The following is a 19,032-nucleotide window of genomic DNA, read 5'->3' on the forward strand; positions in this document are numbered from 1 at the left end:
ACGCCCTACTTGATCAACCTAACGTTTTTAACTACTTGGGGATAGCACTATGGAATAAACTTAACTGGAAGCCGGAAATAGAAACCCTGGCACTCAAATACCGTCATTTGGCTGGAGCCTTGTAGAAAGAGTTCAAGTCTTCGAAGACCCAGCCCATAATCCCTATGTTAAAAATGTACAATTCTAAAGTTATAGCTTCTGTTACCTATGGAGCAGAGCTTTGGGGCTTCGACAATTTAGATCCACTAACCCTAGCTCAAAACAAGTTTCTGAGAAACTTCATTGGCGTTCCACAGAGTACCCCCATAAAGCCTGTCTACTATGACCTGGGGTGTAGGGGATTGGACAATGTAGCAAAGTTTCGCCCCATAGCGTATTGGAGTAGACTGTGGACTACTCCCGAGCTGCAGCACTACGCCTCCCCTTTAAAAGATGTATGGGCATCTGACACATCTTGTAAAATAAAATGGCTACAAAACATCAAAGCCACTTTGACAGATATGGGTGTGCGATTTGTATGGGAAGATCCAGAGGGTCAGCAGTTTCCTTTAAAAAAAGATATGAAGGAACTCTATTGGTCCATGGTGGCGAGGAGGAACATATCGACCTCTGAATCTTCATCGATGACAGGGACATTTTTAAGAGCATAAGCCCTGCCCCCAATGAGTCTTACTGGGACATGATCACCAAACCCAGCGACAGACGCCTTTACCTACAATTTCGGGTGGGTACGCTACCCATAAACTCATTTACATGCAAATGGCACAACTCAAATGATAATAAATGTAAGTTGTGTATGAGGTAGGAGGAAACCTATTCTCATATTTTGTCTGCCAGGCCTATCAGGCGCCACGACGCAAATGGCTGAAACCATTATGCAAGAATACGGGTGTTAGAAGTAGTGCAGTTGCACAGAGAATACTGGCGACCGACACAAGTATTCCGACTGTCATAGCCGTTGCTCGATTTTTGAGCTGGGCGTGGCTCATTCGGGAAAAGACTACAAGATCGCCAAATACAGCGAACCCTCCGACAAGCTCATGAACAAGCAAAATGTTGCACCGGGCGGGTTAGCCTACTGTTTGTAACAAAATCCAGAACTTAGTTGGTGCTTTGACTGTTCCCTTAAGTAATTGCAAATAGAGGTTACAAACTGCTCGGCCCTAATCTCACAGTGTATGGAAAATGTAGATGATTCTATTATGTTTTTATATTCGTTCAGATTTTACTGATATTTTATTCATAGTACTTTTTCACTATTTATATGTTAAATAGTTATGCAACTAGTTTTGCTTTAACAAGTGGAAAGTAGCAGTTTTAATGATCACATTTTAGAGTCATATGCTTTTTTTTTTTTAACTGGTGTGTGTATTGTTTCTTGTCTTTTGTGATCTCAAGCGATCGAAATAAAGACATTTGAAATTGAATTGACTCTCCCCTTACCTCAGTGGCCTTCTAAGGCACAATCCTAAACTGGGATTAGTTCTGGGCCACGTGCTGCTGACACTTTTCAGGGTGGGAAAAAAAATCTCAACTCTGCAGCAGTTCCACCCTTTACTGCCTTTGAAGAGATTCGTAGGTCTTTCAGTGTATCATTATTTCAGAACTGAAGCATTAGGAAATATTTGGATGCTTATCGAATACTAAAATCTGATCTATCTCCACTAACTGTCTTTGCTGTTAGTAAATTCCTAGCTGCAATGTGGAATATTAGAAGAAGTTTAATGGTATAATGAGAGTATCCCCACTGTACATGATTAATCAAATGATGGATGAGTTTCTTAGTTGATACTCTCTTCAGGCAACAATGTTGATTTTATTCTCTTTGGTTAATATTGTTATCTAAAGATGTATTTTCTATATTGGAAATCTGTATTAAATTGTACTCATCTCTTTTATGACTTATGTGTAGTCGAAATAAAGATAATGAAATGAATGAAGCATTTTTAACATTATAAACAACGAAGTCATACTTGCTGCTTATTTATCGTATGCAACTAACAACCATTGACAAAGCCAATAGTCCTGGCTTGTTGTAGGTATAACCTTACTTACTGAAATATACCTCTGGATGCAATGACAGAAACAGCAGCATACCAGTCGGACGGCACACTATACTAAGCACAGATGTTTAGTTTGTGTTTTAAGCCACACCTTTAATTAGATAGGTCACGCCCCTTTGAGAGACCCCCTGTTTTTTCATCCCACGTAAACCCCTGCATAACATTATGGGCCAGGCCATCCTTTAACTTGGGGAGCAAACATGAGTAGGTCCCGTCAGTCCCCCACTCTGGGCGGGAGTTTCTCTTTCACACCCGGGCTTCAGGTGCCTCGCTCTGCTCTCTGTAAGGCTGCCCGGGGGGGGGGTCGCGCAGCGGCCCGCCCCTTGGAGGGCGGCCGCCTTAGTGCCACAGGAAGGCACAGGGGTGGGTGGTCGAGTCCCTGGGATAGACCAAGGGAGACCCCAGCAGATAGCTGCTTCCGGCGGGGAGGAGTCAGGGGGTACATATTCTGTCTCCGCCCCCTCCTCGCCCTCTTGTCCAGGCATGCTCACGCCCTATTTCCCTCACAGATCCTGCCGGTGTCCCACAGAGCTGCGGGCACTGCTCACTAGGGAATGGGAGTGTAAGCGGGGTCGGTGGGAACAGTAGGGGACTATGAGACGTGGGTGTTCGGCACAGTTACCGACTCGGTTTGAAACGCTAGTCATTCATTTTATGTTCCCGATTCTCCTTATATTGAGCATGGGTGCAGGTGCATCTTGCTCTTGGCCGGCTATGTTTCGCGGTTTTGGAATGAGTTGAGGTGTGTGGTGTTACCCGGTTGGACGCGTGCGGGTCTCTTCGCCGTTTGCCGGATAACGCGAATATAGACTAGTGTTGATGTGATATTGGTAATCTTGCGGCCTATCTCAGATTATTGTGATGGGTGATGGGGCGGCGTACATAAATGGTCAGGTTGCCTTGCTGAGTTGGTCATCTGCGTATTCTGGTCAGCACAGCGGGAGTGGACTGGCTGTGCGGTCCTCACAGGTGAGGCGGGAGGTTTAATCTGCTTGAGTCAGCACCCGTCGTGGGGGCCTGGGTTCAATGCTTTGTTTCTGATGTCTGGCTTGGGGCTCCCAGGTTTCTTCTGAAGGGATTGGACTTCAAATGCTGAAAGGATGTCCGGTGTTATTTACTCCATTGTTATACGATTGGTTGTTTCCGGGGGTCATCCGCGGGTGTAGAGCGTTAGGCGCTGGTTGTCTTTTCATCGGGTCGGTTTGATGTGGGATGGTGTTTTCATTGGGCACAGCCACGTGGTGGGTTTTTTCTGTGTCGGACTGTGGTTGGCCTTCCGTTCTCTCCCTGTGTGTCTCACACGGTTGTAAGACAGGGGGTCAACTAGCCCTGTGCTGATTGAGTTGCTACTACGCCATTAGTAGTTAAACACATCAGGTACTCGCTTGAACTCAACTATAGGTACTCCAGGATGCATGCCCTCCACCACACACATCTTCAGACCGGACTGCGCCCCCCCCACCCCGCTCCAATCCTTGGAGCTATAGGGGTCCAAATACTTGTGGGGTTGGCAGGCTCGGACAGAGGTTGGTGGCGAGCTCCCACATCATTCGGTAGGAGGATTTCGAAGAGTCTTTGGGCAGGTCATTGGCCGCTCCTCCCGCTGTATTTGCTGTCATCTTATTCTCACTGGAAACCCTTACTCCGTTAAGCCTATTGTTAGCTGAGGATGCCTGTCGACGCTGTTAGACCTGCCATTAGTTATGACACACACCTGTGTGCCTTGGCTGGTCTGTTTCGCATCAGGGCCAGTTTGGGGTTACTGACTAATTGTTATCTCCAGGGCTGAAGCGGGCACTTCTAGACCAGGGCAAGATTGCTTAGGCCAGGCAGCAGGACAAAGGTCTTTTCGGCACTGGCAGAATGGTGCAGGCTGCGAAGTAGGCCATTGCAGAACTAGATTGTCAACATTGTGCTAGGAAAGGATGAGCAGCATCAAGGCATTGGACCATGGGGAGAAAGTGTTGTGGGTTTCGTGCTCAGCAGAAGCAAGGGAATTGCATTCGGTTCATCTAGCTACAGGTACGGTCGACAGCACCAGAAACTGAAAGCTGCTATGTTCACCCGGGAGTGGGCTGCCAATGTCATCTAACTTTACATCCAGCCACTGAGTAGGCAAGACATACTTTCGATGGTGCAAGGGCACTCAGCAGTAGAGTTAGTTGAGTGTCATCATACCCCGATACAACGTCCGTGATAAAACGTAGGTTGTGGCTACAATCGACCAGGCACTCTTGGGGCAGCTGGGGCGGGAGTGTGCCAGTGCCAAGACGGTGCGGGTCGCCTGGTTAGGGCAGCTGGTTTGGAGGGAACACTAATACGGATCGCCACAGAGCACATTTTGCATTCATAGAAGGCTGAATTGATACTTTGGTGGCATGGTGCCAGTTGCTTTAGTTAGGCGCATGTTTCGTGGCGGGTCAGGAACATCCTGAATGCAATGCTGGTGGTCAGCCTGGTGTCCCGCTTTTCAGAAGGGTCTTAAGCTCAGGCATGGCCAAGCGTGGGTTAGAGGACGGGGTCTGCCCTGGGGATTCGTGTTAACAGGCAGGTGAAGAAGCAGAACTTAGAGGGGCTTGGGGCAGACCCCTGGTTTCAAGGGCAGGCCTGGTCAGCTCACTTAATAGCCTGTCCTTTAGTTCGACAATACAGGTACATTTATAGTGAGTAACGATACGGGGTGACTTCTCCCGCCCTTTAGCACTGCCTGGCAACTATGCAGGCGGTGGAAGAGACCTTCCCACGGGGGCGATTAGGTCCATATGTTTGGGCAAACTCCTAGGAGGCATATTTGGGCTGCAATGCAGCAGGAGTACCACTGGATTCCCATTATTAACATGGCTAGGCATTCATGCTTTAGTTCCCTCCCTGGGTCATGCTGTCCTGTCTGCTCGCGGGTATGTTGTCAGAACTTTGTGAGGGCTAGGCCTCACATAGGGTGCTGACTGTCGGAAAGTGACGGTCATACTCCGATTAGGGCTAGACTCCGGTAACTGAGGTAAGAGGGAGTAGAGCAGGTTTGTCAACTCTTTCCTCCACCCGCGGGCACTTCCTGGCAGGAGTGGCTTGTCATAGGTACTGTTCTTCAGCCATGCAAAGGTAACAGTGGACCATCGCCTATTTTTAGGTTTCGGGTCACATCAGTCAAAATCCACGGGGAATTTTTGATAGAATGGGGGCACTTGCCTGAAGGGGCATGCCGGCTCCGGGCCTGCATGGGCTAAGACTGGTTTGGCTGGACCTGCGGAAGCCCAGTTATCAGCATGTTGTATGCTAAAAAGCAAATTTGGTTTTGGCTTCATTAGGAAAGGTCGTATTCACGCCAAATCCAGAGGGTGCCGGGAGGGAGATGGGGTACACCTCTCTAGTTGAAGCATGGATCTTTTCCTACTGGAATTAGGAGAAGCTTTGGCTGCAGCAGGTTGTAAGTAATAGGCTACCTTGGCAAGGAGCCCGCTCAGGAGAAGCCATTATGGTGTCAACAGCGCCATGCGCAAGTTCACTGAGCAAAGAGGCTTTGGCTTCATCAGGCATGGCCTTTTACACGCCAAATCAACAGGGTGCCTGGGGGGTGATGGGGGGCACCTCTCCACTCTAGGCAGGTATTTTACTTGACCTTGGTGTAGGCTTGGCAGCTGCGGGTTGCGGATAGACTGGACCAGGGGAAGCTTTGGCTGCAGCAGGTGGGAAGGAAATAGGTCTACCTTGGTGGGGGGCCCTGGTAGTGACGGTGGCCACTCCCAAGGCTGTGGAGGAGTTACAGGGCGATCCAGGGTCTGCACATACCAAGGGGTATAGCATGCAGCAGCACCGCGTGGTGCTAAGCCAGGATACCCAGGGATGTTTAGCGTGTCCACTGGAAGACCGACGGCGCCCCGCTATCCGACAGGCGGTTGTGGGTCTGAGCAACCGGGGGCTGCCATGTATGCTCCGCCCACCCATCACGGGGGGGCGTGTGAAGCAAGTGGACTGGTGGTCCACGTATGGGAGGGGGGGACCCTCCCAACATTTGGTATACACCAATTGGCGTTGCCATGGTGACTCTAGGCTTATCAGACGGGCAGGCGGCATAGGGGCTGGCCTGCCCTGGGATCGCCCGTAAGATAACCCACCATGTTTGCATATTGCTTATGCTAATAAACCTGCAGCAATATTTCTCCACTTACATTCAGTGTCGTGTGTTTTATTTATGTACTTATGTGTTTTGTGATAACTGTTGCCGATATTGGCACTATTGATATGAGCCCCAGCAGTGCAGTTGTGTCGCCCTTCAGTGGCGCTGGGGATGTGTATTTGCTCAGACAGTGTCGGAGGGTGTCCAGACTCCAGAGCATGCCCAGGCCTGGTTTGTAAAGCTCTTATACCCGCACAGTGTCTGCCATGTCCCTCCATGCCACCGGAGCACAGTGCTCCAGTCCTGGAGTTTCACTGAACAACCAAACGCATGAAGGGAGATTTAGTCTCGGTTTTCAACCATTAAACCAGGTACGCGGGAGGACCAGGTTACAGCGTTTTGTTAAAAGAAAACCTACCCCTTGACTGGGCAAAGGCGCAGCTGTGTGTTGTCTCCTGCATGGAGCGATGCTGCAAAAATATGTCATTTTTTAACAATGACGTAAGCGGAAACAAAAATGGGCTATTGAAATAGAAAGAAAAAGAGACAGACTAGGTAGCGTAAAAGAAAAGTAAAGCAATGAATGTAGAAGAAACAGCAGCCGTTTAAACCCGCTATATTTAACGCCGGTTTTTACGTTTTTTGTTATTTAGTTGCATGATTCCATATGTGATCATGACGCAGGGCTCGAGTCGGGGTACGACGCGGGTGGACGGCGTTCCCCCACTTATTTTACCGGGAGCTCAATAACTGGAGCAAATGGAGCCACACATTCACTCGTTGGCCTCTCTGGGGCGAGATCGGAGCTCATTCAGAATGCTGCTAACGCGCTGGCTTCTGTGATGCAAGCGCATCTAAGGTGAGAGAGGGGAGACAATGAGTCTGATGGTGCAAGCCACCATTCGTGACGTCACTTCCTGTCGTGACGTCAGCGTCCCCCCACTTATTTTTTTAGGACTTGTGCCCTGATCATGAGTAATGTAACAATGGCGATAGAACAAAGAGGCGCTGAGTTGTATCAGGAGTGAGAGTGAGTCTGTCCTTTGGTGCTTTCAATGTCCACGTGTTTCATGTCTCCATGTTTACATGTAAGAGGTGACAAGGCATGACACCAACCGGCATGGAGACTAAGGAACTGGTTTATAGTTTGATGGACAGAGTAGTCTGTGAAAAAGATGGCGGCTGTCCTGTCTGCCTAACTCCCTGTTCCCTGGCTTTACTTCCTGTCTGGGACGTACCATGTTTCCCACAGCAGTGTGTGCTGGCTCCAATGCTGGAAACCTCTGACCGACACCCCGTTGGACATCGAGCCATTGGCCAAAGAACATAAAACCATCCGCCCTATTTGAAGCCGGTGCCCCAATGTATTTACTCCTGGAGTGCTGGAAAAACCTGGTTCCAAATTAGAAACCAAACATATGACCTGGTCATCCCCCCCCCCCGCCCCCGCCCACACACACACTCTGGGAGATTTATGTTTTGCTTTGTAATAAACTCCTACTTCGAGAGTTTGTATTTGAAAAACAAAAAACTGTGCTAAGCATGTCTTTAAACACAGCACCCACTCAGGAAAGTCCTGGTGCCTTCAATTGGCGCCACCAAGATGGCAGCTCGACGAAGTCTCAGGGATCTCCACCTGCCTGGCACAGATCTCTAGCCATGGTAGTCGTTCCGTGGCATACACCCTTCTGCTGCCCGGGCAGACTCATGGACAGGGCGCCATGCTCCAACTTAGGCCCTAAGTACGGTCTATATCTGGCTGTGCAGTCTAGATTCAGGAAGGCATGATACATGCCAGTTTAAGGATAACCACACTGTATGTGAATGTGTTCCATCTGTATTAATTAAACTACATTTACCCCAGGTGGATCTCCTGCAAATCTGTCTTGAATCTAACCTTTTACAGATCTCTGTTGAACATGTCTGATCTAAGGCGTCCTAGCAAAAGGCAAACGTGGACTTGTTTACATTCAACTCCTACGTCTCATCTGTGAGTGTACGTGTACAAAGTTATTGCCATGTATGACTAAAAACATGGATGGAAAACTGGTCCATCAACTGAGCTCTTGGGCCGCCAGAGTAGACCCATGCAGGCTTCATTCGTGCTCCAGCTGCGCAGTAGAACCTCAGACTACAAGAAGGAGCTCCATTGACGTCAACTCGTCTGGAGAGGAATCCTATTGTGAAATCCGAAAAGTTGGTACTGATCCAGCGACGTAGACTGTGTTGGTATTGAAACATGTATGAAAATTGCCACACTAAATAACACATCTATTTAGGTTTATACAATGTATTCATGTTGTGAGAGCAAACACAGAGCTGGAGCCAGACAGAGAATGTGGTGTTGGGGCATGCAAATGATTGGGTAAACTAAGGCCCAGTCTGACCACTGTGGCAAGCATCAACACACAAAAACATTATGCACTAAAACGCCAGTCTTGTTAGCCGTGTAAGCGTTTGAAGAGTGTTCTCTGTTCACTACCACAGTTCTCTGGTGGATTACCTGTTTATATATTCATTTCTAACTACTGGGAAAGGCACTTGACGTTTGTCGTCTAAGCTACCAGGATTTGAGGAATCCTGCCAACAGGATACACAGTTACACAATAAAAAGACCCAAGCACACCCTGCTGCACTAGGGCAGGGCTGGTTCCGGCAGAACCCGTCTCGCGTCTTCCGGCGCTTATAGACTTCCAGGCAGCGTCTGAATTACACCTGCAAATATACACCTTTTCATTGTTATGATGACAAAATACCTGTACTCGGTGTTGAGGAAGAGCGCCCCATCTTTGTCCTGCAGCTCTGAAAGTGACATACCATAAAATTGTTTCCTGGAACTCCTATCAGTGTCAATAGAGAGAGCTGTACACAGTCTACACACATCTAAACAGTGCAATTTCTGCTCATACTCAGCCAAAGGGGGAGAAAAGAAAATGGGGAAAACTAAATTCTGGGAACAGTGGTAAAACTGAAGGAGTTTTGGGGGAAAAATGGGGAGACGATGCAAAACAACTTAATCAGGAAAGAACCTTAGTGTGGCTCATTGCACAGTAGTGTAAACACAACAATATCTCAGCAGGATATATTGAAATTACTTAAACTTGTATGTCTAAGACATTACAAACAACAAACAAAAGAGAGGAGGCTTCAAATAGTTCATTCCAAGCGCCAATAGGCGTCATGTATTTAGAAAATTAGTAGATATACACAACAGTAGTTACAGCACTACGAGGTATGAATACCTAGGCAACCCTAATGGAATGTGTACAAAGTGCTCGTGATAGTGAAGTAACGGCGCAAGTGACAACGTGAAAAATACCACAGCAAGCGGCGCAGAACAGTTCACAATATATACAGATTAAAAGGTTCATACATCAATTTATTCGATGATATAATTGATAATTCTCATTATTTTAATGAACCAAGGGTGAGCATGCGACTAAGGCGTTTAAGCTGGTGGACAATGGTCGACGGCGTTTCGATCCTGCTCAAATTAGGATCATCTTCAGGACCTGGGTCGCCTATTTATCGAGTTCTCTGTAAATAAAAAAATGTATCAGAGCGGCTGGAGAGGAGAGAGCGGGGGGGGGGGAAGGGAGGGGGAGGAGACGGGAGGGGGCAGGGGGGGTTGGGGTTTTGGGGGAAGGTGAACGGGGGAAAAAAGGTAGAAAGAACGATACAAATGAGCCTACCTGGCGCACATAAATCAAGCGTAGGGGTAAAGGCGGGGTGGTGCTGGAGGTAAATGGCGTAGCGAAGTGGGATCAAATGAATGGATAGGTTCCACCGTGAGATCTGTTGTGAGCCATAATAAGAGATTAAAACCCACACGTAAGGAGTGCACTGTGTGAAAAGCGGAATGGGCTAACAGGACTCACCACAGTTAAGATGAAATCGGGGTCGTGGCAAGGGATTGCAACTTGTTCTTGAATCAAGGAAAACAGGATTGCAACTTGTTCTTGTATTAAGGGAAACAGGAAAGCCGCCTGAATGAGAAAACGGGGCAGGAGGTAACCGAAATTAGAACATGGAGGCTGATAACCGGGAGAAGCGCAATGGCCAGATACAAAACTTACCCAATGAATGAGCCACGGGAATCAGGAATGAATCACGAGCCAGGAATAAATCCAACGGTAACGGGAGGACGGAGGAGCCACGAACGTCTGCTAGCCTTGGCCGATCAGTGACTATTGTACAGGCCGCGGGACCCTCTATAAGAAGGAGGTGCTGGCGGGACGGGGAAGCCGTTCATAGGTTACTCAAAGGGGAAGAGGGGCGGGTATGGGTGGTACCGTTGCTAGGGACGCTAGGTAACATCAAGTGGACGAAACGGAAAGGGAAAAGTTACGAGAAACTAATTGAGCCGGGGAATTAGCCGGGGGCGCCAGGGGTCGTGAAGTGAAGACTGAAATTAGGAAATAATGACAATAGGAAATAATGACACGAATGCTTAAAAGGAGAAGTAAGCAAGGAGGAGAGAAAATTACGGAACTAGGAATCACATTGGTGGCAGGAGGTATAGAGTGGCCACGGACGTCAGGAGCCAGTAGAAAGGGGAAAAGAGGGGGGAGTAGGGGGGGGGGGAAGAAAACTTGCAGAAGTGAGAGGAGAGGGGGCGGGGGGGATGAAGGAAAAGAAAGGAACGGGGGGGGGAAGGGGGGTAGGGAGAGAGGAGGGGGTATGTAGTAAGGGAGAAAGGAAGGAAATACTATCCCACGTAGAGTAAGGGAAAATATAAATATTTGGACCAAAGTACCATACCAATTAGTACATATGACAAAATTGTTAAAAACCATGTCTAACAACCAGAGGGAGTGGTATGACATATACAATTTGTACAGAGGTTGGCCGGGGGCAAGGGTAAGAATGCATCATGGAAGGACATGAGATCAAGTGGACAGAGTATCCAACCCTCAGGTGGTGTAATGGATAGTATTATTCCACTCATCAATCGTATTCAGGCCCTGATACACAGAATTGCAGCGCGTTATCCATTTGCACTCACTCTTGTTGAGGAGAGCTTGAAGATTTCCGCCTCTGTGGGGAAGGCGAGGCTGATCAATTATCTGCCATTTTATGTCAAGAACGTCATGATTCTTTTCCAAATAGTATGTTACCAGAGGGGCTGTGGTCACCTTGCAGTTTATTCTGCTTTTCTGCTGGATGATTCTTTGTTTCACCATCTGTGTCATCTGTCCAATGTAGATGAGATGGCATGGACATTCAATGGCATAAATGACATTCTGTGAGCGACAGTTGGTGAACGTAGTCAGGATGTGTGACTGATTATTGAATCTGAATTCCTTGGTGTTAACCGTGAGTTCACAAACGCTACATGATTGACATTTGTAATGTCCCAATATAGGCGGTAAACCCCAAGTAGAGATAATGGTAGTGCTTACTTCTCCTTTTAAGCATTCGTGTCATTATTTCCTATTGTCATTATTTCCTAATTTCAGTCTTCACTTCTCGACCCCTGGCACCCCCGGCTAATTCCCCAGCTCAATTAGTTTCTCGTAACTTTTCCCTTTCCGTTTCGTCCACTTGATGTTACCTAGCGTCCCTAGCAACGGTACCACCCATACCCGCCCATACCCGCCCCTCTTCCCCTTCGAGTAACCTATGAACGGCTTCCCCGTCCCGCCAGCACCTCCTTCTTATAGAGGGTCCCGCGGCCTGTACAATAGTCACTGATCGACCAAGGCTAGCAGACGTTCGTGGCTCCTCCGTCCTCCCGTTACCGTTGGATTTATTCCTGGCTCGTGATTCATTCCTGATTCCCGTGGCTCATTCATTGGGTAAGTTTTGTATCTGGCCATTGCGCTTCTCCCGGTTATCAGCCTCCATGTTCTAATTTCGGTTACCTCCTGCCCCGTTTTCTCATTCAGGCGGCTTTCCTGTTTCCCTTAATACAAGAACAAGTTGCAATCCTGTTTTCCTTGATTCAAGAACAAGTTGCAATCCCTTGCCACGACCCCGATTTCATCTTAACTGTGGTGAGTCCTGTTAGCCCATTCCGCTTTTCACACAGTGCACTCCTTACGTGTGGGTTTTAATCTCTTATTATGGCTCACAACAGATCTCACGGTGGAACTTATCCATTCATTTGATCCCACTTCGCTACCCCATTTACCTCCAGCACCACCCCGCCTTCACCCCTACGCTTGATTTATGCGCGCCAGGTAGGCTCATTTGTATCGTTCTTTCTACCTTTTTTCCCCCCTGTTCACCTTCCCCCAAAACCCCAACCCCCCCTGCCCCTTCCCGTCTCCTCCACCTTTTTCCCCTCCCCCCCTATTTTTCTTTCCCCCCTCCCCCCACCTTTCCCCCCCCGCTCTCTCCTCTCCAGCCGCTCTGATACATTTTTTTATTTACAGAGCACTCGATAAATAGGTGACCCAGGTCCTGAAGATGATCCTAATTTGAACAGGATCGAAACGCGCCGTCGACCATTGTCCACCAGCTTAAACGCCTTAGGCGCATGCTCACCCTTGGTTCATTAAAATAATGAGAATTATCAATTATATCATCGAATAAATTGATGTATGAACCTTTTAATCTGTATATATTGTGAACTGTTCTGCGCCGCTTGCTGTGGTATTTTTCACGTTGTCACTTGCGCCGTTACTTCACTATCACGAGCACTTTGTACACATTCCATTAGGGTTGCCTAGGTATTCATACCTCGTAGTGCTGTAACTACTGTTGTGTATATCTACTAATTTTCTAAATACATGACGCCTATTGGCGCTTGGAATGAACTATTTGAAGCCTCCTCTCTTTTGTTTGTTGTTTGTAATGTCTTAGACATACAAGTTTAAGTAATTTCAATATATCCTGCTGAGATATTGTTGTGTTTACACTGTACCTACCCAGATCTCAGTTGGGTTTACGGGTAAAACTCCTGTGGTTTTTCTATATCATTGCACAGTAGAGTCTCAATTCTCTTCCTTGACAGCCAGAACAAGTTGCTTCTAAAAACAGCACTTTTGTGGATACAAATGTGAACTCAACTGTTGGAAGATGCCCAATAGAAGGATCATAAAAGGCTAGAAAGACTGAGATTTATTCCCATGAACGGACAGAAGACTGTACAACCAGATGTCTAAGGAACAAACTGCATAGTCTAAAAGCTAGTTCATCAAAAGACAAAACATCTTCAAGCCTTGATCTCCGAACACTTTTTAGTCTGGACACAGCCAATTCTACAAGACTAAAAAGACAAGAATCATGGCAGGATTACAAGAAGATGGTTACACTCGCTTACTCACACTCCATTTTCAGATTTTGCACAGATGCCCATCATAAACTTGTAATGTTTTTGCTCTCCTAGACTGTTGTAGCCATAAAACTACATCAGCTAAACACCTCCTGGCCTCTGAGCCTAACTTCTCAAGAGCCAAATTCTCATCAAAGATGGCTGACTCTTGTCTGAGAGATGGACAGAAACAGAAGTGGGGATGAAGCGAAAGGAAAGGCCCATGGAGGGGAGCATGCCATTCGTGTCAGAAGAAGGCAATATGGATGTCTGGGCCAACATGGAACCACATTTAACATCCCACCCCGTGTTCTAGAGTTTCCAAATAACCAGTGGATAAGAGGAAAGGGGGAAAAGTATACAGACTTTCCTGGGACCAATGACTTGCTAGGGCATCCAATCCCCAAACCAACAGTGATGAGAATGGGTGTCCGTTGCAAATAGACTGATCCAGGACTGGCCAGATCTGGAGATGGTCTCCTGAAACAGCTCATGACAATATCTCATCATCAGTGAGGAAAGGAAGAATTCATAAGGATGGAGGAAGTAGCCAATGCCACGGCCAGAGACCAAGCTCTCCAGCTAGGGGATTAAGCGTACCAAAAAAAACTTACTGGAAGACAGCAGGCACAGGAAAGTGGCTTTTTGACAGACGCTGACTGCCCTACGTTGTGCCCATCATGGAATATCTCCACGACACATCAGAGCAAGCAGCAATCCCATAACTTGGGTAAATGCTGACCACTGATGAACTGGGGACTCTGCTACGGACAAAAAATGGCCCGCCATTTCAAGGAAGAGATATACACTTTATGGGTGAAAGAGGTGTACGGCATTGCAGAATACCCCTCAGTTGGTCTCAGCGGGGAGGTGGATCAGTCTATGTACCCCCTAAAAAATTTACTGAAATAGCAACCAAACTGCACCAAGAGTTGCAGCTACCAGAGGATCAGCTTGTCCAGAAATATAGAAACCGCATTCACATTACCAGGTGCATCGCCCCGGAAGTGACACTGATCTACTCATACTTTGATACAGCATTTGGGTAGCGGTACCTTGGGCCCTAGGAATAAAAGAATCATGCAGCAGAAAGGCAAATGAACCAATAAACAAAAACATGCCACCATATGGTTCCCACACGAGCACAATCTTCCATATTTATCGGACTACAAACATTTCCATGTGCACCTCACCCCACTGTAAAGCACTTGCTCTCAAAAATATCAGAACTGGAGATGGAGCACTCAATCAATCAATTAGGCCATACTTCTATAGCGCTGCCTATCACCTGAGAGGGTATCCAGGCGCTGTGCTGCAGTGTTAGTCGAAGAGCCAGGCCTTGAGTCCCTTCCTGACAGGCGCGCAACACCCATTGGACTCGAAGGGCTTCAGCCCCCCCCCCCCCCCCCCCGTCGTGTGTGGCAGCCCGGGATGAGACAGCTTCCCGGGCAGACACACAGCCACACCCGAGCACTTCACAGGTCTTTAAAAGACCATTTGCATGTTAAAAGACCATTTGCATGTTAATGAGGCCTCGCTGTTGTTTCATCCCTTCTAAGAGCCCCTGCAGCTCCACTCTGCCTATTGCTTAAAGTTTCAGCCCCCCCCAAAACTTTTTCTTAGCCCCCCCCCCGAAATTTAGCTCTAGTTGCGCCTCTGCTTCCTGAAGTGGGACTAAGCACAGTCCTTGCATACGTGGGAAGCGGGTTTGACTGGATTTAGGAGTTAAATGCAGATCGAAATAGCTTTAGGTAGAAATTAATTCTGTGATTTGGGAGACTGTGAAAAATATTATTTTCTAGGATATTTTTAGGTCTGGCATTAAACAAGACCTTTTGATTTTAGTAACATAATATATATAATATGCTTACTAAGAGCAGTTGTTACCCAGCCCTCTTCATTCATTGGTCTGTTGTTGTGTCATTCACATTTTTCTTCTGCACACCACAGTACACAGCATGGACCAGTGGGTCAGCCCACTTCAGCGATTGGTTAACATCAATGTGAGTGACAGCCTTTTCCCCCTTTCACAAGGAGAACAGCCACACACAAAGTAGTTCCCTTACGTTCCAGGGAAAACTAGGTCAATGCATGCTTTGTGAAACCAAAAGAAATATTTGAGTGGTTATCTGATGGTTTTTTTTCTCAATTTGAGTGGGTAAAAGGCTGGCAGCCCCAGCTAACACCAGACCTACGGGCTTTGCCGATGCTTGTTGGACATGGAACCGCTACCTGCACCTCTGTTCCCATGTGCTGGACTCGCCCTGATTGGGTGGCTTGTGCTGTCTTGGGCTGTTACAACCCAGGCTCACACTCCAACTTGCAGAGGGCTGAGCTAGAAACGCTCAGGTTACAAACAGCATCCCTGAATATACCAGGACGTCATTTTGAACCATTTGCAAATGGAGGTTACAGGAGATAGCAAGTAAAACAAGCATTGTCATAGCCAATAGGTCTCGCCTTTGGGACCTTATAAGTGTTTAGCCATGCATCAGTTGCATAACTAAATACTTATAAGGTCCCAAAAGCGAGACCTATTGGCTATGAAAAGCGGCCGTGCGGTCGTGAAAGTTAAAAAGTGATCGCGATCACGATCAAACATCAAAGCGGCCCTGCGGCCGCGAAAGTGAAAGAAATTGCGGTAAAGCGCGGCACTGTAGCTCTAGGCTGGCCTGGTAGCACTTTTTGGAGCCCTCTCAATAAGTCTCGCCGGACCAGCGCATGCGCTGGGTCATGCGAGACCTTAACATGGCTCCATGTCATGTTTGATGCCTTCTGTTTCTCCTTGCATTCTTTGGATTTTTGAACTTGTAGTTAGTTTCGTAACACTGCAGGTTAAAGTGTAAAGCCCCAGCACACACATATTGTCTGTTCTAACCAGGACTAGCTGAAGGTGCCACACATAGAATGGGATTCTGGAGGCCTCTTGGGCATCAATGGGGATGTGCCTACAGGCGCGTGGCGTGTGGACACACCTCGAGCAGCTGCAGGAGAGTGTGTTTGTCCCCTTTAGTGTTAGACATCAAGTGTGGGCTGGGACCAGGTGCTGTCCGCCCCAGCAAGTATTCTAAACCTTGTTCTGATTGGTTGGGCCGGGACATCGTCATAGTTCCCAAGTGGCGTCATGTCATGTGACACCTTCAAACAGTCTTGGCTTTGTATGCTGACAACACATTGTGTTTTGGAACTCTTAGTTTCAATTTTAGCAACATGGGCTCATAAATCCATTGTGCTGAGAACTCTTAGTTAATAAAGGCCTGGTTGGTTACTGCCGGTCTGAAGGTATAGCCGAAAGGTGCCCCCTCAGGAAAGTGGCTTTTGGCAGTCCATACTTTTTAGCCAGCTAGCTATGAGTGTGCCGGAACCCGTAGGCCTGTATTTACTATGAAAATCGTAACACTGCACGTCACAACTTGCAAATGCGGTAAATTGAAAAGCCAACATTTGATGCAGCCGAGTTTCTTAGGTCCCATGAGTTAGCGGTTAGTCCAGTCCCGCTTTTAGCTTAGAATTCAGGGACTTGTATTCCCAGAAGACTGCAAGCCCCACAATGCCAAGAAATAGCACGGTGCTGACCTAACTAGTCACACGTGGACTTAGGAAACTTGGCAGCCATAAAAAGGCCACACAATAGTGACAATGACAATGCAGAATAAACGTTTATTACTGTGTTGAAAAGGTGCGTCCGATACTCACCTCACTTATAGGGGCCTAGTCGACGCCTTCAGCTAGTCCTGTTTTTTTAATAGTCATCAACCTTTTATATACAGCGATGTTTGAGTAAACGCGTAAACATTTAAAAACAAACCTGCAAGTCCCAGAAAGCAGTGCTGTTCCAGATAAATTCAGGACTGGTCGAAGGGGGTTGCCAGGTGACGTAACATAGACTCAGGCGGCAGCTGTGCTCACTGGTGGATATTAAGTCGACCCTTGAAGAATGAAAGGCAAGCTTCCCCGCGACACCACGCCACGTGCAACGCGCTGACTCTTGATCCAGCAGCAGACCCGTTGCATGGAGTCTGAGCCCACATCATTTGTAATCCTAAAGAATGCAAATTAAACTGCTTGTCCGAGTGCACGTGCCAGGATTTAGTGATCGTATCAAACGTGACTCGTGGCGACTCGTCACACCTGGGTCACCTCGTCAGGAGAGGACTGTAACTAGTGACATGTCAGGAACGGCCGCTCTGAGCGCAGGTGCCTCAACCGGCTGAGCACCTTTTCCGGCATCGGTCTTTTATTACATCTGACGCGGCCTCGCGCACGGTGATAAAGTGCCTCTTTCGACGTCCTCCGCGCGAGGTAATTGATCCGCTGCCATCGTGAGGAACGCGATCCGTTCCGCCGCACCCTGCGCTCCTCGAGAGGGATGTGTGGAGGGCCCGGCTCACCTTTCTGTTTTCGCGCCCTTGGGACGGCGCCCGGTACAACTATCCTTAGAGTGCCTGGAAGGGGCGGTAATCTGACCACCGGAGGTGTAGACTTGCTCTCGAGACACCATGACGTTCTCAACGAGACCCTATGCAGTGGCTGCTGAGTGACCCGCATGCAATAATGCTTGACACTCTCTGCTGAAACTTCATTTTCAGAGGACTGCGTCTGCGCTTATATCTTTGATTTGGGCCCGCAATTATGCTGACAACAAAACTACAAGTCCCAGAATGCAACTTTCTAACAACTAAAACCCAGGAGTGACTAAATGCAGCACATATGACATGCCACCGCTTGGCGGAGTTGGTAAGTGTGTTTTTTGGCGGTTGTGAAATGATATTAACAACACAGGGATTTGAAACCCTGATCCCCAAATAAGCGAACGCGTCCAATACATTCTGCCCGTTACATTTCTGGGACTTCTAGCCCTGCGTTCGTTATAGGATAATACGGAACTGCGAGTACGAGGGCTTCAGAAATCCGCCATGGGGTAAGAGGTACTATATAGAAGCGAATACTGCAAGGATACATAGAAAACAAGCATTGGTAAAGTCAGTAGCTTTGGTTTGCCTGTTGAGACCCATCTAAAACAACAAAAAGCCTGTTGTCGTGAATAAAAAACAAACGAGCATCGGGAAAGCCAATAGCTCTCTGTCCTGGAAAGCTAGCGCAGATGTTAATTTTTTGGAGTGGGGGAGAGGATTTTTGGTCTACAAAAAGAAGTTAGTTCTGCCTAAACATGGTGGCCGCAGGGTTGCAATAAAAAAATAACTATTGTTACCTATTTGGCATGTGTCCCTAGATTATTTATTTCAACTTTGCCAGTGATTCCTGTACATAGCAGGAAAATATGATTCCGATGGGTACAAAGAAAATATCCTATTGCCATTGAATTACTGTAACCTGAAGACCTTGAATAAACATGATAACTAATGGAAAGGAAATAACACTGTTAAAGTATTAGCCCAGCAGCTGAAGTGCACTTCTTTTTAAGTAAATGTGCATATGTGCTAGAGCAATATGACCTCACTAAAAGTGCAAGAGAGCCAGTGTCTGAAGTGGGCCGACCCAGGGCTTTAAGTGAGATGAAAAAACTGTGGTGGGAGGGGGGAGGATCGTGGCCAATGTAATTAAGGGTGTGGTTTAAAACACATAAGCTATAAATC

The 19,032-nt window shown here is 47.5% G+C and overlaps 1 protein-coding gene across 3 annotated transcripts in view; it reads left to right on the top strand.

The window, feature by feature from the left end:
* STYK1 (STY kinase 1) overlaps positions 1-19,032 on the top strand; it is a 113,512-nt gene that overhangs the window by 50,464 nt on the left and 44,016 nt on the right. The window contains exon 1 of one of the 3 annotated variants that reach the window (XM_085619956.1): positions 18,033-18,172. The exons of the other annotated variants lie outside the window; for them this stretch is intronic. The gene's annotated coding sequence lies outside the window, so the exon portion shown is untranslated. Of the gene's footprint in view, positions 1-18,032; positions 18,173-19,032 lie in introns of those variants that run through there. 3 annotated transcript variants of the gene reach the window in all.

Source organism: Triturus cristatus, chromosome 7 (assembly GCF_964204655.1).
Source record: "Triturus cristatus chromosome 7, aTriCri1.1, whole genome shotgun sequence".
Classification (NCBI taxonomy): Eukaryota; Metazoa; Chordata; class Amphibia; order Caudata; family Salamandridae; genus Triturus; species Triturus cristatus.